This window comes from Oryzias latipes, chromosome 5, assembly GCF_053564925.1.
Source record: "Oryzias latipes strain Hd-rR chromosome 5, Olatipes_Hd-rR_3.1".
Classification (NCBI taxonomy): Eukaryota; Metazoa; Chordata; class Actinopteri; order Beloniformes; family Adrianichthyidae; genus Oryzias; species Oryzias latipes.
Genome location: NC_136241.1, coordinates 25,169,210 through 25,194,084, shown reverse-complemented (window position 1 = coordinate 25,194,084; position 24,875 = coordinate 25,169,210). Strand labels below are relative to the sequence as shown.

At 39.0% G+C, this 24,875-nt stretch overlaps 1 protein-coding gene across 1 annotated transcript in view; it reads right to left on the bottom strand.

The window, feature by feature from the left end:
* chl1b (cell adhesion molecule L1-like b) overlaps positions 1–24,875 on the bottom strand; it is a 210,975-nt gene that overhangs the window by 58,817 nt on the left and 127,283 nt on the right. The window contains exon 27 of the transcript XR_013656068.1: positions 21,581–21,667. The gene's annotated coding sequence lies outside the window, so the exon portion shown is untranslated. The remainder of the gene's footprint in view (positions 1–21,580; positions 21,668–24,875) is intronic.

Here is a 24,875-nt window from a genome sequence, read left to right as displayed (position 1 = left end):
CAAAGTCACTGTCTTAATCCTGCTAGACCTGAGTGCTGCCTTTGATACTGTTGATCATGGGATCCTTTTGCACAGACTCCAAGACTGGGTTGGCATCTCTGGATCTGCCCTAAGTTGGCTCAAGTCTTATCTGGAAGACAGGAAATACTTTGTTGAAATTGGGAGTTGTGTCTCAGACTACATGGCCTTGACTTGTGGTGTGCCCCAGGGATCGATCCTGGGACCCCTTCTGTTCAATCTCTACATGCTGCCACTAGGGCAGTTAATACGCAGTAATAACATATCTTATCACAACTATGCAGATGATACTCAGATCTATGTGTCACTGACAACAGGTGAATATGGGCCGGTGGATTCACTCAGCCACTGCCTCCAACAGATCAGTGCGTGGATGCAGAACAACTTTCTCCAGCTAAACTCAAACAAGACCGAAGTTATTATTTTTGGCCCACAGAAACAAAGAGAAAGTCTCAGCAGCTACCTTCATTCTCTGTCTCTTAAACCCTCCAATCAAGTCAGAAATCTAGGGGTAATCATGGACTCTGACCTAAATTTTAACAGCCATATCAAGTCAGTAACATCAGCGGCATTTTACCATCTGAAAAACATTGCCAAAATCAAAAACATAGTGTCAAAGCCAGACCTGGAGATACTTATTCATGCATTTGTCTCCAGCAGGTTAGACTACTGTAACGGCCTGCTCACCGGCCTCTCCAAACGAGCTGTAAAACAGCTTCAGTACATCCAGAATGCTGCTGCTCGAGTCCTGACCAGAACCAGGAAGTATGATCACATTAGTCCTGTGCTCAGGTCTCTGCACTGGCTCCCTGTACCTCAAAGAATAGACTTCAAAGCAGCTCTGCTTGTGTACAAGTCTCTCCATGGCCGAGCACCAAAGTACATCTCTGACATGTTAGTGCCATATGAACCATTTCGTACTCTGAGGACCTCAGGGGCCGGCCTCCTGTTGATCCCCAGAGTCAGAACTAAACAAGGGGAATCAGCGTTTCAATATTCTGCAGCTAAAATCTGGAACAGCCTCCCTGAAGTCGTAAGACAGGCCTCTTCTGTGCTCATGTTCAAATCTAGACTTAAAAAATTTCTGTTTAGCCGTGTATATGACTGAAAGGTCCTATCTGCACTTTTCTTTCCTTTCCTTCCTTTATTTTTAAATCAGTTTTCAAATTTTTTTTTCTTTTCTTTTAAAGTAAATTTTATGTTCATTATTTCTATGATGTATTGTGATTTTAATGCATTTTTCTGTTTTGTGAAGCACCTTGAATTACTTTGTGTATGAATTGTGCTATACAAATAAACTTGCCTTGCCTTGCCTAGAGTAAATCTTACCTCAAAATCTTACATTTGTATGCTTACGATAATATGTACAGTATTGACAAGGTAAGGGGTAGATTAGGAAGAAGAAACCATCCCTTAATCGAGGAGCTCGGTAGAGGCAGCACAACTGCCTCACAATGGCTGGCCACTGGCCACGAAAGTATTTATGTGAAGAGCAGAAACAACTGACAGATGCCTGAGCCGCAACAGCAGAATTAATTATAGCATCTGCAGACGCTGTATATAGAGGTGGCCTCCGCTGGCAACAACCTGCTGCCATTAACGCTGTCGAATAGTAGGCCTGACACCAACCTCACAGACCTGACCCTGCCTGACAACAGCCTGCTCTGGGTGTTAAACCACCACATCTGCTCCATACATCACTGTTATCTTCATCCCGCCTTGTGAAGATTATTCCTCAGCCAACTCGCTCACTACCTGCTCAGACAGCAGCTACTCAGCAGAAGCCATGAAAGTCCAACCAGACACAGTGTGGAACTGTGACACCCAGTCTGAAATGTCAGTAATGAAAGTGTTTCAAAATGGGATGTATGATTTCATACAGTTGTGTTCACACATTCCGAAAAAATGCGTGCTTTTGATCAACCAAATAGGACATCCAAGCAAGAAAAAAATCTAGGATCATTGGGAATGCTGTATTTCTTTGCATCCTAACTTTGTGGCTAAAATATTGGTTGGTCTATCTGTTGATGACATGATTTTTAATGAAGCAAATCTTTCATATGACTGACTGCTTTTCTCAAATAACTTTATATGATCTTTTTATAAAATTGTAACTTTTTACATTACATTTGACTACCAGAGGGGTTAACAGCTCAGAGTCCTGCAAAGTCCGTCTCACACAATAAAATGGGAAGATTATGTTGCAAAAACAAGCGGTATAGCATCAATGTGCACTACTGGAAAGTGTTGCATGTCAGTGCAAAGCTGCTTTCCTCCACTCCAGAATACAATGGATTTACGTTAATTGCATAAGCGGTTGAAGAGTTGCATTAGACAAAAGAATGTCCGCACTGAAGCTAAAGTTCTGTTGTTAAGGAGTTAAAGATGTCCTTTACACTTCTATTTAGATCTACCAAAATTGCCGGGTTATAGAGCGCACCTGATTACAACCCCGCACCCACCCACTTTAATGAGGATTAACCACTTTTTACATACGCAAGCCTTACTTGTATACAACCCACATGTTGTGGCATTTCAATTGGCACGTCTCTGAGACCACAGTAGTTTTAGTGAGAAAGGAGTAACCAGTAGTTTATCCTATTTATTTGAACACACCACATCTGCCAAACAGCATGGACCTCACTTCAGCTCACAGCTCCCTCAGTTATGGTGTGGATATCCACACTCTGATTCCCCACTTCCCATGAGTCTTAGGGGTTTAAGGCGGGGCTAACCCCCGGTTCACCACACTGTGTTGTAGATTGAGGATGTATTTGTGCTGAAACCGCGTGCGTGTTTAACCATTGTGCTATCCTAGCCACTTTACCATTGGGAGTTGGGTCATATAGACCCACTACACAGTGCGCTGAACCTTTTTTCTTCAATGATTTGTGAACCAACCTGGTGGCCATGGATAACATGAAATCTTTCCACCTTTATCCAACTTTTTCCTAGTAGGAATAACACGTTAATGCAAGGGTGGGGTCATCTAAGATAGCACAAGGGTTAAGAAGGAGCAGGGAGCTCCAGCGGAACGCGAGAGCAGCTCTCCCCTCCTTCCTCCTGTGACACGGCAGCAATGTGGAAATAACAGGGCTGGATGAAAAAACATACCAGTAAAAGAGAGCAGCAGTGACTTATAAGCGCGCGCGGCATGCGCCGCTGGGCGATCTACGCGGCTCTGCGCGGCAAAAGTTTCCTTCCACAGTGAAGGAAACTTCTGGCACGGCTTTTCCAACCTGTTGGTGATGGAGGATTTTTTACACTGCTTTTAACGATTGCTTTTAACTTGAAAGCTGCGTCATGACTGTCGTTGCATCAGCAACTTTCTATGCTGTGGTCTGCTGGTGTGGAGGAATTAATGATAGGGACAAAAAGAAACTGGACAAGCTGGGGAAGAGAGCTAGCTCTGTCCTGGGCTGTCCCCTGGACCCAGTGGACTCTGTAGGTGAGAGGAGGATGCTGACCAAGCTGTCCAGCATCCGGAACAACCCCTCTCACCCCCTCTATGCAACGGTGAGGACTATGAGTAGCTCATTCAGCCAGAGACTGCTGCACCCCCAGTGCAAAAAAGAACGATACCGGAGCTCCTTCATCCCAACAGCAGTCAGACTATTCAACAACACGGTCTAGGACTGCTGAAACCGCTGCTGCTATTTATTGCCTTATTCAATCCGTTATTTATGACCTGTACTTTTACTTCCACCTTGTTTTATTACTATTTTTTATTCTTACTCATTGCTACTTTGTTTTTCATACCTTCCAACTGCTATTTTTCTTGTTTTTCGCTGCTGTGACAACCGAATTTCCCTCCGGGGATCAATAAAGTCCTATCTATCTATCTATCTATCTATCTATCTATCTATCTATCTATCTATCTATCTATCTATCTATCTATCTATCTATCTATCTATCTATCTATCTATCTATCTATCTATCTATCTATCTATCTATCTATCTATCTATCTATATCTATATCTCTCTCTCGCTCTCTCTCTCTCTCTCTCTCTCTCGCTCTCTCTTTCTCTCTCTCTCTCTCTCTATCATATTATAGTGGCGGTCACGTGCACGTTGGGTCTAATGGCACCAAAGGATTGTGGGATGCGGCTGAGCATGGGTGTTTCTTTGATTGCACCATGACTGAAGTGTCTAAGAGCTGAAGTCAGGTCTATGCTGTTTGGCTGCTTTAGTGAGTGTCAAAGCAATCGCGCTTGTGGATGGACATAGAATTATGAAGGCAGTCTCCCCTCTGAGACTGCCGGAGCGCTCCTGGCGCCGTTAAATAAAAGCATAAATTAGTCGCGTCATTGAATAAACTGCAGGGTTGAAAGTTGGTGACAAAAGTAGCGGCTTATAGTCTGGAAGATACGGTAATTAAGATGATAATTTTTTTCTGGCATTTCCAGAACAAATAAAATAAAATGAAAAGGAGCTTGCAATTTCATTGCTTGATGTTGATTTAAAAGAAAACAGGAGAAGTAATCAATCAGACACCGGTAATCTACAAACTCCTATTTAGAAAGATTTTTTTAAGTATGTAGACTGCAAAACAAATGCAAGTTGCATCCATTCCTCACAAAACAACAACTGAATAAAAAGGAGTAGCCTGTTTGTGTCATTGAGCGGGATGAAGACATGAAGGGCCCCATGTGTGTTCCCCACAAAATCCTCCTGAGAGTAATTTATAGGGCTGCGGGCTTATTAAGGCCATGCTTAGAAATTAAGCTGCAAAGTGGCATATTAATCATCATTTCAGTGGACTAAGCGACAGAGAAGTGTGATTATTGAATACAATTTGAGGGGACTTCATCTGAATGAAAATGGCTAATAGCAGTTATTAGATGTGGTGCTCTTCTGGGTGGTGACTCTTCTTCTAACAATGCTTGTTCAACAGCATTGTGAACTGTTCAATCAGTTGATCCAGATCCGGGATGTGTCTGCAACTCTTTAACGTGCATCAGCTGATTCTGACGTGAAGAAAAGTGGCTTTTCGTGCTTGCTTTGCACTGATGTGCAGCACACTATTAACTTAAGAGTGTTGCACTATGGTGGAAAGCTGCAGAACGTAAACATTTGAAGACTTACACTAGTCAAAAGAATGCAAACACGGGAACTAGAGCTCTGGTGTTAATGGGGTTAACTACCGCTAATGAAAATGCCTTATTGTGGTTTTTACAACCTATCAAACCATTTGTTCACACATTAAGCAATTGCTAAACAACTGATTTACGGTCGTTTGTATTACGAGATCAAGCCCCTATGTTCTGTGCCCTTTGTCCACTTTTTCCTTGACAAAAATCATGCGGCACAACCAAAATAATAAATAAATATAACTGTATTCTGTATAGATGTATATTTTGTAATAATTGAGGCATCAAAAATTTGAAGTTGCAACTGTTTTTTCTAAAAGTTGCAATGGTGTTCAATAAAAGTTTTCAAATAATTTAGTTGAAAATTTGACCAGGTAGTTGTTTTTCCCTCCAGTTTATTAAAATGCAATTTCATGTAAATCTCACAAAAAACAAATCAAATGACATTCTTTCTAAGCTGTATTTTAAATATTGTTTGTTATTACAACACGTTTGATAAATTTCAGACCTAAGACCAACATTACACTCATACTTATAAGTTTAATTGTAACTACACAAAAATGAATACGCTCACATTTTATTAGTTTTTATGTTGTCTAAGTCAAAAAAGAAACTGATAAAAATGTTTTGTTTCTTTTTGGGTGATTAAATGTTTCATTTTAGTTAAATGTGTCTGTTGGCCACTTTACCTTACTTAAATTTAAACCTAATTTCAAGTTTTTCAAAAGTGAATAAAGTTTGAAATTGAATTTGTTCTTCATTCCAGATATTATCAGAAAGCAGCTGTTTGTTTTATTGAGATGATTTGGACCAAACACTGGAATCTCTGACTGTATTTCCTTTGTTCTCCAACATGAACTTGAAGGAAAACTAAACTGTTTCCCTGCTTTCATGAATATTTAGAGACTGTTAAAAATATGTTTGTGTTTGTTGTGCTTCATAACAGTTAACAGCAACGCAGTAACAGATGCCATCACATTAACCCAATGCATCATGGGAGTTGCAGTGAAATGCAGTGGTGCTGATGCCGGACAGACTCACATCTCTGAGTTTAATTATTTTATTCACTTTTCACAGGGTCTGACACCGGATCCCGCGGGAAGCTGCTAGGGGTGCACGGATAATCCGTGATTCGTACGGATCACTAGCCCCGGTTCTGCACAAACGTGTGCTGCAGATTGCCCCCCCCCCACCCCCCACCCACACCCACACCTCCTCGTGCGTCATTCAATCAATTGTCAATTAAACAGGATTTATGTCCTCCACCCAGGTTTTAAGCGGCGTCAAAGTCGCTGCTCGACTTTTCTCCAAGAGTGATTATCAACCTGACGCTCCCGCTGCGTGTGGGAGGAGCTACCATCAAAGGTTTTTCTTCAGTGATCAGTGATAATTAGTAATTTCCCACAGCACATCTGACCATCTCTCACAAAACACTAGTTGAATAACACTGACTTAGTCAAAGCAAACCTAAAGGTATGACTTATTGCAGTTCTACAATTGACCACTAGAGGTTTGTATCAAAGGTAAGTAAATGATTCCAATGGTAAAAACTATTGAATGTATACAATGAGTGACTCCCCCTTGCTCGGATTCTAAACAGGAAGTCCCAACTGGAACCAAGAAGCCAAAATCCCATAGCCTTCTGTAGATTTGACAGAATAGTTCTTGTTCTACTGGTTTATTTTTTAGTGTTTTTTGCTAATCCTAATTATTTTTCAGGCTTTTTTTCGGTAGAGCAAGTTATTCAAGTTATAAATTAGCCAATAAAATAGCTAAATAAAAGCATTTGGTGCCCACTGGACCCCACATCAAACAGTCAAAGTGTTTGATTGACAGATTTCATGCAGCCCACTTTCAAGTGGTAGGGGTGTGGACTTCAAGCAAGGTCCCTCCTGATAGGCCAGAGCGGTTGCCATAGAAATTATGACTCATTTTGAATCAGACCCATCCGTACTGACTAATGTCGTCTGGCTACAACATAGCAGCATCCGTATTGCAAAAAACTGAATTGACTTCATTTCATTGGAGCAGGAAGTGAACAGTTTCTACTAGTGATGTCACACTCATTCTGTCCCAGGTTGTTTAAAATGAACCAACATCGACATCAATGAATCTTATCAGCAACCACAAATTACGATATGCATAGAATCATTATAAAAATCAATTGTTACACCCTTACAGTCAATGGTTAAAAGTCAGATTTTCAAACCAATAATAACTTAACCTGCTGTTAGAAACTCATCCATTGTTAATCTTCTACTAATAGCAGTAATTTATATATGTTGTGTTTTTTTCTTCTTTTTTTTTTCTAAGAGTTAAAATGTTTTTATTATAGGGCGTGTGTGTGTGTGTGTGGGTGTGTGTGCAGGTGTGTGTGTGTTTTATTTCTTAATTAGTAGACCCACAGGGGAACTCAACATTAATGTCACTTTACGTTATTACTATTCTCCACTTTTGGAATTTTGTTGAGTTAGGTGGAGTAAATGTACAGTAAAAATTCCCACCTCCTATGGATGAAGTCAGAGATAAACAGTTTAGTGGGTAAATATCTGTATTTATATTCTACAAGAGGTTCTAAATGTAACAAGGGAAACATGATAATTTGGTCCAAACAGTTTTTTTTTGTTTGTTTGTTTTTCATAAATTGTAACAACAGACATCTGAAGGTGTTCCCTCAAATATTTTTTTTCTGAAAGTAAGAAAAATGTATTACATAGAACGTAAATAAAGCAAATAGTCTTTTTCTAAAAATAAAAAAAAATTAAAAAAAATTATCCCATTTAAAAAACTTTCTTAATTTCAAGCCAAAGGGAAATTCATGTTATGTCACATGTGTTCATTTATACCCCCAGCACGTGAAGACGCACTTCTCATTCAGACCTAATTCCTGATTCCTACTTACAAATTTCATGAGTCACGTCACAACCCCATCCACACGCGTGTGCTGGTCTCGTACATGGAGCGCGCGCGTCTGCTTCTCAGAAGGTCCCTCTCTCCATTTATCTTTTCCCCGGGATTAAATGTGCTCCCGGAAGCCTGCTCAAACCGCGCTTCACAAGCTAACTTAAAAAATAAATAAATAAAAAAGACAGCGCCTAGAATTCCGCGCGGGACGTCGCACGCGCAGCAGAGACAGCACGCGGACGCTTTTCCTTACCTGTTCGGCTGTTCCGACGAGCAGCATCCGAGGACGTCCTGCCGCGCGCGCTGTCCGGAAGGACTAAAGCAGCTCCAAAACGAGATACGATGAGTCTCAGACCCCCCCCCCCCCCCCCCCCCCATCTTATACAGGATTCAATGCAATAAAAAATGTACAGTTCACAATAATGTTTTTTTATCAATACAGAGAAACGTCTCATACCACGTGACCCAGACGTGTATCACTTTTTGTGGTATATTAAACAAGATTTTTTCTGTTTTTTTAACAAACTGTCCTAAATTTTGGTTGAAGACACAAAACATTTAAAAAAAAAAATATTAAATAAATCTATCATCATTAATTTCCGTGGCATGTCAGTTTTAATGTTTTAGTTTTATTGTGAGCTTGACCTGGCTACAGACAAGATGACGCTCTGACATCATTAGCCAGAAACAGAAATTCCACAACTTTAGCCTGAAGCAGAAGTAGCGCACCTCTGCTAGAAGCTCATCTGAGCTTTAGCCCCAGTGTTTAAATTTCTTCGACTTGGGGATAACAGCGCTAAGTCGGTTTTCTCTCCAAATCAGCTGATTCACATTGATCGTGTAAGGGGTTACAGTTTGTCAAAGGGCACAGTAGGTTTTGACAGAAACGTCTTCAGTGTTAAAGGTTTAAAACTTTAAACGCGAGGGGGGGGGCAACTATGAGGGCCTCCAGTTAGATTTATCTTTGTATTTTTTGACTGAAATGGAGGGAGAGACTTCATAATTGATGCGCAAATGATCTAATTTACCTTGATTGCGTAAACACTTCACACATGTACAGTGTTGCTTATCAGTGCAAAGCTGCCTTTCTAAACTTCACAGGTTAAGACTTTCTACCCAGCACCAAGTGACCACAGCTGCATGGAAGGGCCACTCAGTTCCAAGCCATTCTAGAGTACAATCATTAACTGTATGAAGAAAAATGGACTCAGTGAGCCCTCCCCTATTGTTTTCCAAAAAAGGAGTGGTTTGTTCCAAGATCCCAAAATCCCAAATTGAGTAATAAGCATAAATAATAAACAGTTATTAAGTCATTCTGTTTGTCAGAATAACCATTATTGTTCTGCTACTTTTTTTTAACATGTCAGATATGCCTGTCACTGTTGACTTGGACAATGGAAATGAAGAAATTGTTAAAATGTTCTTGCTAATCCCATTCTTTTCATAGTTTTTCTTCATTGCAAGTTATTCTAGTTATAGACTGACCAATCAGATGCCTTAATAAAAGCATGTGGTGCCGTTGAACGTTCCAAATGTTCAAAACATCTGATTGACGGTTCCCCTGTGCCCGCTTTCAAGGGGTAGGGGTGTGGACTTCCAACAAGATCCCTCCTGATTGGCGAAAGTGGTTGCCACCTAAATGTTAACTTCAATCGATTCAGACCAATCACTGCTTAGCGACGTCATCTAGGTCCAACATGGCGACATCCGTATCGTGAAAAAATGACGACTAAATTGACTTTGTCTGATTGGAGCCAGAAGTAAGTCATTTTCTATGTGTCACACTCACACGGTCCAGTTCTCTTACACAGTCAACGAGTACAATTTTTGACCCCAACTGTTCTATTACACATGAAGCTCCGAAGCTGAGAGCAGACCCCCGCTACCCTCACAGCAGTCACATGACACAGTGACTTACCCTGGCATGTTTAGAGATCACAGCAGATATGTACCACAGTGAGTTCACTCATCTACGCTCTGGCGCCATTCCCATGACACTTTAATACAGTCTTTTGACTGCTGTAATTTTTCAACCATTTATCCAATCAACCTAATTTTAGCTGATTTTGAAACGGAGAAAATCAACCTTGTCCTGATAAACTATATTTTACGTTGACTACGATAGATTGGTCACGCGGTCAACGTAAATCAGCTGACTTTGTCACAGAGAAAAGCACACCGAAATGAAAACTCTTGTCAAAATTAGCTGCTTCACGGTCAAAGAGTGATGGCATGTCAAAGAATTTGTGTTATTTAGGTGTTACTAGCTGCATTTACTTGGACAAAAGTGCGTAAACATGCCGTTCGGAAACTCTGCCCCGATCAGACTCATTCGGATCAAAACTTCTTACCGATCGAGATAGGTGGGTTATGCCGATTGTTGATCCGATTGTGGTGCATGTGTTTGCGGGCAGGGGAGAATGCTTTGTCACGAGTGTACTCCGGTGTGCAGTCCGTCTTGCCGCTCTGCGTGAGGAAGTTGCCGAACTCAGGAGGACCGTGTCTCTTGGTAGAACTGTGTCCCCAAGCAGAGGAGAGGCTTTGGGGCAGTGTGTGAGCTAACAGAAGCAGCTTTTCAAAGCAAAAATGCCGCACAGTCTTTAGAAACCGTGTAAACAATCACGTTGATTTGTGTTATTAGTTCAGACAAAATAAAGGCTGATGTTATTCCCGCATATAAACGTGCAGCCTAGATGCAGGTTGTGGCATTGACCGCATGGATTTTGTGTTCAAACAAGGCTAAATGTTGTTAGCACGTGTTAGCCTACTCCTAACCCTTCTTCCGGCTCCCTTCCGCGACAAAAAAGCACTGACCGCACAGATTTAAAATCAAATGATGAGCGAACAGGCTATTCACAATAATCATAAAAATAATTGAAAAAGCACGTTTAGAAGGTCATCTCTGTTTGTTTACAACGGAACTCATTTCTTTTTTACGCCAGTTTCCGGTATTTTAGAGAGTTCTGCGCATGTCCAAATGATTTATCCCGACCGATAGTGTGGCGTATGTAAACGTTTGTTATAATCGGAATAAGTGTTTCTGGGCCCATGCACACAGTTCCATTCTAATATGACCTTTGATCCGATCAAAGATAATTTGCACATGTAACAACGGCTACTGGTAACATCTCCAGTGTTAACCGGTTAACCGCGTTCAAGCACAACAAGCAAACAAATCAGAGTTTGTGTTCGGGTGAACAGGGATTGCCTGATGTCAGCTCGATGTCAAAACTAAGCTGCATCTGAACAACAGTGAAGTAGAAAAAACTAATTAATCATATTTATGTATATTCTGATCTAAAGCAGTTTATAACAGCCCTGGTTCTAAGTGTTGTTTTGCATGTTAACAAGATTAAAGTATTTTTTTTTCTACAGTAAGACTTCAGTTTCACCGTTTTCTCAGAGACACCTGCTTCTTTTTCTGAAGTGATGCATTAAAATATGAATAAATTATCAGACAAAAGAGGATGTGTATATTTTCAGTTTCTCATGCAAGAATAGAAGAAAAAAAGTCTATAGAATATCAGTTTTTCAAAATAGTTAGGCAGAAGTAAGGTCACACAAAAGAAAATACATCAATGCATTTATTTCTAAGCATAAAATGTGAAAGAAAATTGTGTTAAATAGGAAAGAAGACAACTTCAAAAATGTTATTAGTCAGAATAAGTTATTAAATACAGCAACATTTGCATGCAAATAAAACATTGATATGATATTATGGGATTTAGATAAAGGCAAATAGGGATTTAAGAGGCTACATCCCCTGGATTTTTTTCAACTTTGAGATTCATAATCTCTGTTTTTGGTAATCCCTTCCTAATGAGACCTATTTTGGAATTTGCTGACTGAAATGAACTAAAATCAGTAAATTCACTCATTTAAATTAACCAAGCATTAACATACAGAGAACACAGAGTGGTAGGAATTGTAAAAAAAGATGTGAATGAATAGTTGGATCTGAAAAAATGCTTAAAATTTAGACTCATAAGATTCAGATATAGAATTCTTTCTCCTGTTACGTGCAGTTGGAGTCATTTCAGAGGTTTTCCAAAGGAAATGTATGGGTAAATGGCTTCTCTGTCACACATTTTTAAATCCAGAAGTAAAAATATTTCTTTAAACTAAAGCCTTGTGACAAACCTTTAAAGGTCGTCAAAACAGTTTTATTTTTTATTAAGACAGTGAAATATTTCAAAAAAATGGATCAAAAGATCAAAATGTCTGATGATAATATTTTTAGTTCTTGCTGTCTTAGGCAGTTCAGTGGATTCATGACATATTTTTTCAACAAAAGACCGACTTTAAGAGCTTTCTGACAAAAGGAGGTGGTGTTTTTATGTCTGACCTCCTTCTGAGGAGTCACCCGGCAAAGCAGCCGAAAAAGAGAGAAGTCATTATCGTTACTGATAATAACTCCCGGGGCCATTCAGGTAAGGACAAACCCCACAGGAAGCTATGCCCGCAGTGTGCACACCATTATCAATATAGTCAACTCCCCGGTGAGACGCCCAAGCCCGAAATAGAAAGAGAGCAGCCGGGGCAGATCACGGTTTCATGATCTGTGGAGAAAGAGCTGGAGATCCAGGAATACAAGCTCCACCAAGGGCAAAAAACCCACTTATCAGAAGCAGCTACATAATTAAAGTATTCATTTCATATAATTACTGCATAACCCAGCGGGACACCAAGTGTCACATTATGAACTTCCTGATATTGAACAACTCGGGCAAGTGTTACAGAAATGTAATGTGAGATGCATTCAATCATGTGGGTGAGGGTGGTTCTATCAGACACCGTCATTAAAAAGAAACAGTTTATTCAATGCATCAATGATGGATTTCTACTGTTCTGTCCTCTTCAAATGACCGAATTGAAAACCAGGGGAAAAAATGTGTGTTTAATGTGCATTCCTATTTTAGTCTTGTGGTAATAAAAAGTATTTCACTAAAGTAGGTTTGAGTTTCAGGCAAATACTTTCTCAAAGAACGCAAATTGTTGTATAACTGTTTCCTGCACACAAAAAAAAAAAAAAATTAAAAAAGCAAAAAAAGAGAATAAAAAGAGGGAATTTCATGTGAAACACTGTCATTTGGTGCTCTGCGGATCCATCAGCAGAAGCAATAGCTTAAAATAAACATTCTTTTATAACTAATTCTGATGTACAAGTCTCAGAGTGTTTTTAAATGCCCGATAAGAAACTTCTGTTGTGTTTGGCTCTAAATGTGATTCATTTCTAAAAACTGCCCGGTCTAGGTTAAAATTAGATTTTTGTGATCTTCAAAACTATATTGTGACTAAAGGGAGACATAGATGAGACCCTGGGAGTAAACTCACTTGAAGGTGTGAGAACACTGTGAAACAGTAGAACAAATTAAGACAGACAGTACAGGCTGCCATGGTGGAAAAAGTAATGTCTGAGCTTCTTCATCCACTCATCTTCATCATCTTCAAATGGACACACATTTCTGCTTCACCTCTCTGAAAACAAACTAACCTTCAACTAAACCTGCTCCAGACCAGGTTATGTTCAGAGCATGAGTTGCTATGGCAACTTGACCTACCCTGAAACATACTTCCATTTTTGAAAACCCAAAGCTGAGGTTATCCGCTTCCTTAACCTCAAACTTCCGTGGTAACTAGCATAACCTGCTTTCTGGAATACCACCCCCCCCCCCTGTATGTGAGCAACAAAATGAGCCAGGCTGTTTCAATCTAGCTGTTTACATCACCACCATATTTATCCTTTTTTCTGCTAATCATCACATGACAATAGTTCAGGAAATAAGGGAAAGGAAGTACAAATTAGTAGCTACTTTGAGTTCCTGTATCAGATTTCCAGAACAAAAAAGTTTTGCAGTGTACAAATATGTCAAATTTGTTTTTAATAATCACTCAGTATTTTATGAACTAACAGTATAAAAATCTTACCCCATACTTTGCACCACCCATTTTAAGTCTCCATTTCTTACAAAACACTATACATAACGTTTGGAGTTTTGTTAAAAAAAAGAAAGAAAGAAAAAAAAACTGATAATATTATTTTACTTGATGGCATGTTTTCTTCAGGAGGTTAAAGCTATGGCTTACAGCATTATGATCTATAGGGGAAATGCAGTCATGTGCATGCAACCTAAGATCAATATTAACACTTGAATGGATACAGCAAATCAGAAAAATGACAGAACTTTGTATCAATCATGGTAATCAATCCATCACGGTCTGTTGATCATCAGTAACATATCATCTTAAATCCAATAAAAGCAGAAAAGGGTTTCATTACTATTGAGTAAAAAATAACAGCACAAAATGCTGCATATGTAGCATATCTTTGGCAATATAGAGCTCAGTGGATTACAAGGCAGACCGTCAATTGATTATCTATTTTCATACTTATGTCATAAATAAGGAGCACCGAACTATAAGACAAGTTAAGCAAGACAAAAGAGTAGATCGCTGGTACAGAACACCTAAAAAAATAAAAATAAACTAAAATAAATAACATAACAACAACTCGCGTACACAAAAACAAACAGGGAAAAACTGTTTAGTAAAGTCAAATAAAAACATGAGGAAATATGAAAACTTTTTAAAAGCTAAGGTAAAGAGATGAGTTTTGAGTCTTATCTCCCCTGCCCCCCCCATTCCCCCAAAAAATCCACTAAAAACAACAAAGAAAGAAAAGAAACAAATTACATGTTTGAGGGCTTCATTTAAACAGTTTGGCTTGAGATTACTATTTATTTCATCATAACATTTTTGGGTAAATTACTTTCAAACAATAATTGATTATTGTACCTTAGTTACTGCATAAAATTGTAATTAAATTACTTTACTCATTCCCCAATTTAAAAAGTAATTCAGTACTCGTTACTTCACTTGCTTCTACTCGTATACAAATTCTCAAAGGAATAAAGCTAGCACAATCAAGAAACCCTTTTAAAATCCACAAAATGAAAACATAAAAGCCACACAGAAACAATCAGTTTTTTTTTAGCACCACCTCATTAACTTCACCACATGAACATGAAAAAGGTACATTCTATAGTAGCCTACATAGTATATAAAAAGGTTGCTCATAGACACTAGGGCAGTGGAAAGCAGTTCATCTCGAGGACACAACTTGCACTTACCTGAAATGTTTTTGCCTTTGTGATTGGAAATAATTTCAATATCCTCCATGTCCACGTCCATATTTCCACTCTCTTCTTTTCTTACTTTGACCAATCTCCAACTCTGCATTAGCACGCATGCATGCATGTGTCAGTAACTAACAAAGCAAGGTGCGCCTAACATGGCTGCGCCTCAGCCAACTCTGAACTGTAAGTGTGTATTTTTGTTGTGTGTCTGATCTTGTTTGGGTTGTACTGGAACAACAGTTTGTATGTCAGTGTAAGTTGTCCATTTGACAATAAACCTCTATTCTATTATGTCTTTATAATGTGAGTAATGAAGTAATGAGGCTTTCTGTAGTCTAATAATTGTAATTTGATTAAAGAAAATTGAATTGTAATTCATTACGTTACTCTGTTACTGAAGTAATTCGTTACTTTGTAATTTATTACCCCCAACACTGATAACTGATTCAATGTGTCTATAATTTTTACTTTACCAGCTGGTTCAGATGTGACGGACAGAAAGCTCTATGGAGCTGCTTATAAGCCCAATCACTGTAGTCAATATAAAACAGCTTCTAAGTGGATTCAGAAATTATTTGTACTTTTGGAGCCAATTATACCCCCCTACCATCTGACAATAACTGTGATTTTATTTCCCCAAAAAACATGCTGCTGCCTTGGCCAAAATATTTAGGAATGAGGAACGAAATGTTTTTATCCTTTTGTGTCAATATTTTTAGATGGTGGGTCTGCATTTTTAGTTTTAAAAGTGTTTGAAATCCTGTGTTTGAAAAAACAATTTCATACACTTTATAGTTCAGTAAATAAACAAATAGTAATTTCCTGTACAAGCCGTTTAAAAATAAGTACGTATGTCCAATCAAATAATATAGTTAAAACAGAGTATCATCTGCATATTAGAGTTTTTGGTGCAAAATTGGTGCCCAATAACAAATTTCTTGAACTCTGGGCTGCTCTTTCAGAAAGCCAATGGGGTAAATCATTATTATCACACTTTACAAAAGCTTATACAGAAGAGCTGGACGTCCCTCCTAATATATTATTTTTCAAAGTGAAGGTTTCCCATAAGCCAATTAGTCATTAGTTAATGTCCAGAAACTAGTGCAGTTTTTGTCACATATGATTGTAAGTTTAAGTTCTACTACAAAACCTTTTATTAGCTGAAGGTGTTTTAGAGCAAACCAAAACTTGCAAAGTCCCTTAAGAATGGCAGATTTGTGTCAATATGGGTGTAATGAAGATAAAAAAAATTAAAAGCTGCTAATAGTAGGATTTTCTTGATAAGTTGTAAAAACATTTTTTTTTTTAAAGTATATTTGCAAAATAGGATTACCACTTCAAAGATGGCACAATCCTGAGGCAAAGTGCAACCTCACATTTGTAAACCACTGAAACGTGTAAAGTTTTGCCAAGTATTAAACCGGAAAACTGTCCTTTGTTTACCATTTTACAGATACATCAAAGCCAATCAAAGTTGGTATTCGTATTTCAGGGCTGCTACATCTTCTCTTTTTTTGAGCTCGAAAGATAAAGAGCACAGAGGAAGTTCCTGTAAAGGAGGACATGAAGACGGTTGATGTTACAGAAGCAGATGCAGAGCACAGATCTACTGTGCATCACAACAGATTATATGCTGTGGTGACTTCTAAAGGCAGAATTTGGTGTAAACACAGAGTATTGGTGCCATTTTCAGTTTTTGGTTGTTTTGATAAAGCCATGCTTCTAAGCAAGTTTCAAAGATGCTCCTCTTTTGTTGGTCTGCTCCTGATGATGTCTTTGGGAGGCCCTTCTCCTGTTCCCCTGTTAGCCTTTCTTGTTGTAGTTGCTGGGCTGGTCCTTATCTGCTCGCTTGTGCCACCAGAAACATCTTCTTCTACCAGTTTTTTTTCTGATTAAATCAGTTTTGACACTTCTCTTCTGCGGGTCTATTCTGGAGGAAATCAGCTAAGACTCTTCTTATCTTTAGGTCCATTTCTGGGGAGATTAGCTTAGATGCTCCTCTTCAGTTGGTCCATTTAGAAATCAGTTTAGAACTGTCTCTTCTGCTCATTTGCTCCTGAGGAAAAATACTAGGACACTGCTCTTCTACTGAACGCTCCTCAGGAAATCAGCTAAGATGCTCCTCTTTTGCTAGTTCTGGCTTAAGGAAATCGGTCAAGACATTTCTCTCCTGACAATCTGTTTCTGATCAAATCATTTAAGACGCTCCACCTCTGCAGGTTCCTGCCTGAGGACATTAGTTTAGACATTCCTCTTCTGTTTGTCCATTCCTGATCAAAGAAGCTTGGAGGCTCCTCTTCTGCCCGTCTGGTCCTTTGGAAATCACTTTGGACGTTCCTTTTCTGTCAATCGATTTCTGAGGAAATCAGGATAGACTCTCCTCTGCATTCCTGTGTCACTGTGGATATCTAGACGTATCAGTATCTGGATGTCCTTCAAGCCTCTGGGATCTGCCCACCAAGGAGAGGGTTTTGTGAGAATTGGTACCTTTTTAAGTTTAACTGTTTTTCTTGCTTTGTTTTTTGTAGTTGCTTGTAACTTCTTTACTGTTCAAGCAAACCTGTTTTTGGATTTGTTCATAGTACACCAGGTTTAAGTTAATTTATCTTTTTTTTACCATGAAGTCCACCCCCTGCATTTAAGTCTTTTCACAATCACCATTTATTACATTATCTGAAGACATAAACTAAATTATTAAAGTTTATAATTTAAGTAAACCATCAAAAAAAACAATGGGGTTTTATTGTGTTTAGGTTTTGTCTTTTTCCTCAGATAAGTTTCTGCCTTCTTGTTTTTTCCTGCATTTATGGTTCATAAATGAACATGCTGGTGTTGGTGCCAGCAATTTTTTTTCTCTCGGTGCAAGCAGGAGTGTTCAAGAAAGAATAATAAGAAAAAACAGACAAATCAGGGATTCTTTTTATATCCAGACCTTTTAATCAGGATCTGACCTGTCTGTAATAATTGACACCCATGCCTGGCTGTGTAATGTCTGTGCTGGCTCAACAAATTGCTTCACATGGGACCGAAAAACAAAGCTCTGCTTCTCTGATAGATAAAATCTGTGGAGCCTTTGCACTCCCACCTTCATTTCGTGCCTCAGACATAGAGGACTGCAATTAAACTCAACGGCAGGACTACCTTCCCAATAATAACTGTGCAGCCGCAAATGAACATGATATCTGTGATTGCATGAAATCCCATTGTCATTTGTCATGCTATTACGACTGTCGCAGCTTTAATCAGAGAACCACTTTGTAATATGTCGACAGTGGCCTCTGCCTATGCCTTAAGTCACACTTCTATTATGTTACATCTCTGAAATCGTATTTGCTTGCTGAGGCAGCACAGGTTTTTTCCCTCTAATTGTCTCTTTGGGGAAGGAGGCCTCTGTGTCTGAATGAAGAGAGAAAGTCAGTTTTTGACCCACTTTAATCTGACCTCCGATGAATCATGGGGACTTGGAGGGGAGTCTGTGGCTTCTGCCACCAGGGATGCTGAAAGCGGTTCATGTTCAACCACTCCTGCAAGATTTAGGGGAGGGAAAGTTTCTCAAACTAGTGAAACTTGTGACGATTGATAATAAAACTACAGAGAACAGGCATAAATAATTCACCATTACCTGGCGAGATCGAGAAGACGCTTGGAGTTTTTGTTGTATACTGAGGCAAGGAGTCTATAAAGTATGAAAAGAAACAATGGCAGGTTTTTTTTCCTCATTTTTAGGACTTTACTATTCCCGCTTTCTTGTAAGTTTGTGGCAGAGGTGAAAAATGATGCCTGTTGTAGCATCCAAATTTCAGCCTATCCCATCTTATGTAGCTATGTGACACACATTTGTAAATAAAAAACACAGTAGTGTACATTCAAATAATAAAAAAGCCAGAGTTTTCAACATGCCAGACAGTGAAAGGTATGGATTAGTAATTATTTTTATATTGTCTAAAGAACATTTGAGGTCAAATTGAACTTTTTAACATCAAGGATGTCAGTGGCGACACCTCAAAAATGCAAGCTTCTTTGACCATTTACACAATCAACGTGTATCTGCTGATTCTGACAGAGAAAAGTGCCTTTTGATAACGGCTTTGTACCAATATGCAACACATTAATAATGTAAAGTGTTGCATATTAGAATAAGGCTGCTTTTCTTTGCTTCAGAATCCGCCAGAGGACCAGTGTAAATTCAGGGTTAGAAACAGAAACACAATTTATGATCTGCACTGTGCAACAGAGGGCAGCAGGAAAAAGTTGAAATAACTGAGCAAGACAGCTAAAGAATAAAAGTACTAACAATAAAGCCGCTTTTTCCGCACACCACCAATAAATGGTCTATTTTTGCATTTATGAGACATATAAAGTGGACTGAACCATAAGGCGCGATAAGCCAGACAAAAGAGTCAGAGATAAGTTAGTCCGTCAGTCAGTCAGACTTTAATTGCATTCACAGTAACTCTAGAACTTGTTTGTAACACGCTACACGTTAGCCACATTAGAAGTGTTAACGTTTTCACAATACTTGTAACACCTCACCTCATTTGCAGCACATAAAAAATGACTGATAAGGCTAAAACAAATGCTACTGTGATTACGCTAACTCCCAACTTACCCACTGCTACATGTTAGCCGCGTTAGCATTTTTACAAAAAACCCCAACCTTATTTACAATGAAAAAAAATGTGTCTGAAATTTTGACAGAGGGCCTCTATGTACCTCTCAAAACTGCGTTGACATCAGTAAGTACAACCAGAATTAATCCATATACAGTACAGACCAAAGGTTTGGACACACCTTCCCATTCAAATGAATGGGAAGGTGTGTCCAAACTTTTGGTCTGTACTGTATAAAGCACTCCAGATTATTAGACGCACTGTCATTTAAAACAAGAAAAGGCTGTTAGGTCCGCCTTATGGTGCGGAAAATAAGGTAACCGCATCTATTTTTTTTTTTTAATCTGAGAAACAAATGGAAAAATTCCAGTTATATTAATTTCAAACTCCCAGGTATCAAGCTGCAATATCAAAACAATTTCTCACCTTTGCTGCTACTCTGAAAATTATGCTCTCTAACCCCCAGAGTTATTTAAAGTGGATGAATTAATTTCTCAGGAAGTGAATCAGAAATTGTTTTTGTTTTGCAACCTTCTTACTTTTCCGCACGACTCCCCTCCCAGTTGGGGCTAATTTAAAAATACTCCCCCATCCAAAAGAGTGCGGCACACAAACAGGCTGTAGGTCCGCGCTTCCTGTAGTGATTCAGGCCTCGCCATGGTGACGCACGCGCCCTCTCTACGCCTCTTTGTGAGCGAGTCATGATTATTAATCCACCTTCAGCACGCACGGCAAACAACTGAAAGAATCCCGTCCTTCATCCAGCAGAAATTCTTGAGCAAATCGAAACGCATTCCTAAAAGCCGAGTGAAAAAGTGAGGCCCCTTGACATTGTGTAGTGATGGAGGTGACATGAAGGACTGACAGGAAGGAAAAAGGTATTTTCACAAATGTGCGACATATTCCGGTAACCATGGTTTCAGACCACGCAGAAGAAAAACAAAGCAGATGACAGCTCGAGTTAAAAGCTGCAGCTGGAAAGTAACAGCAGTTAGGAACTCAGTTATCCTCATCTCCCACTGATGGAGAATATAACAAACACAAGAACTCAAAGAATGATCTGCCGCTAAAGTGTTTATTCCTCCATAATGATCCAATTTGTCTGTCGTTTCATTTTCAGTTAGAAAAGGTTTCTTTTTTCGCGCTATAGAATTTGTTTAATGGCTGAAAGTCACAAAGTCGCAGTAAAGAGAACACTTTGTAGTAGAAGAAAAATAACATTATTAAGAATAAAAGCAAACCTGAAGGTCTGAGAAATACTCATTTGAACTCATCTCAACCTGTACATCAATCTGCAAATGTCTACATGGTAAAAAAAAAAAAAAAAAGAAGCAGTTATAGTATTAAGGTGATGAAGCTAAATTTTAGTAAAGATCTGAACAGTTGAGAGGATGTGAATGGATGGACATTTCCATTGAAAATGGTGTTTTAGTTGTTTTTAACATATTCTTGTATGTTTAAAAAAGATCCGATTTCTGATGAGGAAAATACGCTGGGTGGGCCAGAAGCTCACTGCTTTGCTTCATTCTGATACATCCACTTGTGGACAACTAGATCCATCTACGTCTTTGTTTTCCTCGTATGAGCTGGCATCTGGCTCCAAACTGTAAGTCTGGATAGCTCCAATATTGCTGCCTATTTTTTATTCACCAATAATGCTCTGTTGGGGTTGTGAGGGGCTGGAAGCTAGCAGAAGAGAGTGTAAACCAGGGCTACTCATTCCTAGTCCTCGAGATCTAACACCCTGACTGTTTTCCAGATCTCTAAGCCCTGGTGTTTGCTGATCAGCTCAATTAGCCAAATTCTGAATAAATAAACTCACCTGGTCCAGGGAATCAGCAGCCGGCAGTGCAGGGAGAGCTGGAAAACAGGCAGAGTGGTAAATCTTGAGGACCAGGAACGAACAGCCCTGGAATAAACAGAGGGATGACAGGAAGTAGGGGTGGGCTTACTTCACGGCAACAAACCTGCCCACAACTCAGAGGTGAATTTCCAATGAACTCCATGTCGTTCTGCAAAAACTATGTTGTGGAAAAAGACACGGGTTTTTTAATTTGACTAAAAGCAGCAAAATCGTACTTAAAAGATTACTGGTAACGCGTTTAAAAGACCTCAAAAGATGACCAGGATGGGATTTTACAATTCAGCACGTCATATAAGTTATTTTTAGTAAACTATTTTTTTTTTCATTTGAACATTTTTATATTAGATTTCCAAAATTCTTTCTTTGCATTTCACTTCTATCAAAAAATAAAAACTATAAGTATTTACTGTAGTACACTCTTTTGGGAAGCTTTGGTGTAATTTTATCAAGGAAGATTTTGGTCGCTTCCAGGAAATTTGGGCTGCTGTTGCTGTACTCTAAACGCCGCTCATCATTACAACTTCAGTCCAGTTAAATCTCGAAGACCAGGAAACCAATTACTTCTTCTTAGCCAATCAGAATCAGATTTTCACTTCTTTCTTGAGTGTTATTCTCTTAGTATTCCAGACGGTTGCCCTAAACCTCATCCACCCAATTCTCCACCAGGAGCCATTTATAGGCATGGTTTGGCTTTTAATCCTTTAATACCAGGCTATAGAGCTCAAGTGTTGACATTCTTTTAACTACCATAATTCTTTAACCATTTGCAATTAAAATGATTCCAACAGATTCTGAAGTGAAGAAAAGCAGCTTTGCGTTGATTTACAACACTCTACAGTAATGAAGAGAGTACATCAACGTAAATCAGCTGATTCTGAAGCTGCTTTTGACAGAATCAGCTGATTCACGTTTATCGTGTAAACGGTGGGAGGGTAGGTCAAATCTTCTGTTATTTATGTGTCACCGCTGACATTTCTGCTGTTAAAGGGTTAATCACCTTCATCTGGGGTAATGCATCCATAGACAAAGCATATCCCATAAACACAAGGCGTCATCCATCCAGAGCAGGGGCGTGCACAGAATTCTAGAGCGGCAGACGCTCAAGGTCAGAAAAGGGCAGCAAAAACAACATTTTCTTTTGTCCTTTAAACATGATGGAAATTAAGTAAAATTTGAAAATAAGCTTCTAATAGATAAATACACAGCTATGTGTCCTTAGTAGCGGTGCAATTATACAATTATTTCTTTTATGTAAACAAATTATTGTCAACATGAGTTCATTCACTTTATCACAGACTTGGAAGACATCAAAGCTATAAAAACACTGGCGGCTATTTATTTCGGCACAACGTGCTACGGGCAGAATTAACAGGAATCAAGTTTAAGATGGTAATATTTTAAACACAGACATCAAACAACTTTCAACCCCAGATTGCTGAAATTATTAGTAATATTTGATGATATCATACCGTTGCTGTGACGATTCTGCAGTTTAGTTCCGTTTTTCAGTGGTCTTTTGGTCGTCTTCTGTTCCCTGCAGTCACTCCAGGTTCATGTTAATTATCCGCCTCTGTCTTCATTTTTGTTCATCGTCTTCAGTGAGTAGAAGGTGTCTGTTTTTCAGTTTGATGTTGTCAGATCATCTGCCTTATCTGCTTTTTGTTTCTCCATGGTTTTTGTCTCGTTTCAGTCTATTTATGAAATGTTTACGTTTCTGTCTCCAAGCCCAGCTTCCTGCATTTTGGCTCCTACACCTCCAGGTCCTGACAGCTGCATCCAGTGTGACTCTGATTCTAGATTAGGATTCTCAGCTAAATTTTCTTTTGCATCTGATCTTCCAAACAGGCTTTTCTTATGACTGGAAAGGTTTTATTACTGAAGATTGCTAAACTGAATGATACAGAAGGTATTTCTAATCAGAAAATATTACTTTGAACAGATAAATGTAGTGTCAGACCTGTAGTGAGGAAGCTATGAACTCACCGTAAATATTGTTCATTTATTTTGAAATTTCCCTGATGTGTTATTTTGAACTTAGTACCCACCTTCCTGTGTTGAAATGATGCTCGTCTCAGACCTCTGACTAAAGTAAAAAGTGACTTCTTGACTATTATAGAGCGTTTTCCAAACTATGAACTATATTTAAGCTCTTTGAATCATAGACAAAGACTAATTAGACCAGAACTTTCAGATTAGCTTCACTGTCTCCTCAGTTCTCCGTGGAGCAGCAGCAACTCTCAGTGTCCCCGGCTGTCCCTAACCCTCTCTAGCGGTGAGTGAAACTCCAAAGACAGAAGCGGCAGCTCAGAACCCCCCGTATTCCAAGAAAACAGGTTTAATAGAATACCGGTGGGATTTTGAAGCCACATTTTTTCTTGTATCTCTAACATAAATGTATTAATGTTAATACAACAAAACAAGAAAAAACAAGAGGACACTAGGGCACTTTTTATTACGATGCTAAAAGGGCAGGTGCTCAAGCACCCGTAGGGCCCTATGAGTGCCTGATCCAGAACCTAACCGCCAAATATTTATGGACTTATTTTGTGCACATCTTTCTGTACCAAAAATAAATCGTTATTTTATTTCTAAGACGTCTCCTTTTTTGCTGCCATGCGTCCCAAACATCCACTAGCAGCTAAAAGAAGTTTTCTGCTGTTTACATTGCCTCCAGTCCAAAACAACATTCTGGTTCTCAATATTTCCTTTTTTCATTAGACCTTTTACAGCTTTCACCTCTGTTCAAAACAGTTTTCACCCGTTCTCAAACCTTCCTCATCAGGTGGCAGAGAGAGTACAGAGAGGGAGCCCTGCAAGGCATTAATCATTTAATACTGATTCTCTCTCCAGCCTGAAATAGTCATTCTTTGAAGGAATCTGTGCGTATCATCCTCTGTGTTACTTTTCACAAATCCTGTCCCAGACATTTAGGTCACTGCTTTTTCATCATTCCAACATCTGACTTTGAACATTTAGACACTCAAGCTTCATCCCACAGTTCAAAAACTGCATCATAGGTTACATTATTACTTTAAATTGCCCCTTAGTTTGCAACCCCATGAGCCAGACTGGGAATTAACGGGTTCTAAAATGAAATGGACGGAGGGACGATTTAAAGAGCAAATTCATGCAAATCAAAGAAAATGTGAGAGGATTTCAAACTGATGATTAACAGAAAAATAAAGGTAGAGCTCTAAAACAAAACATGTACAGCCTTGAGGTGATCCCAGTTCTAGCCAATTTAAAACCAGTA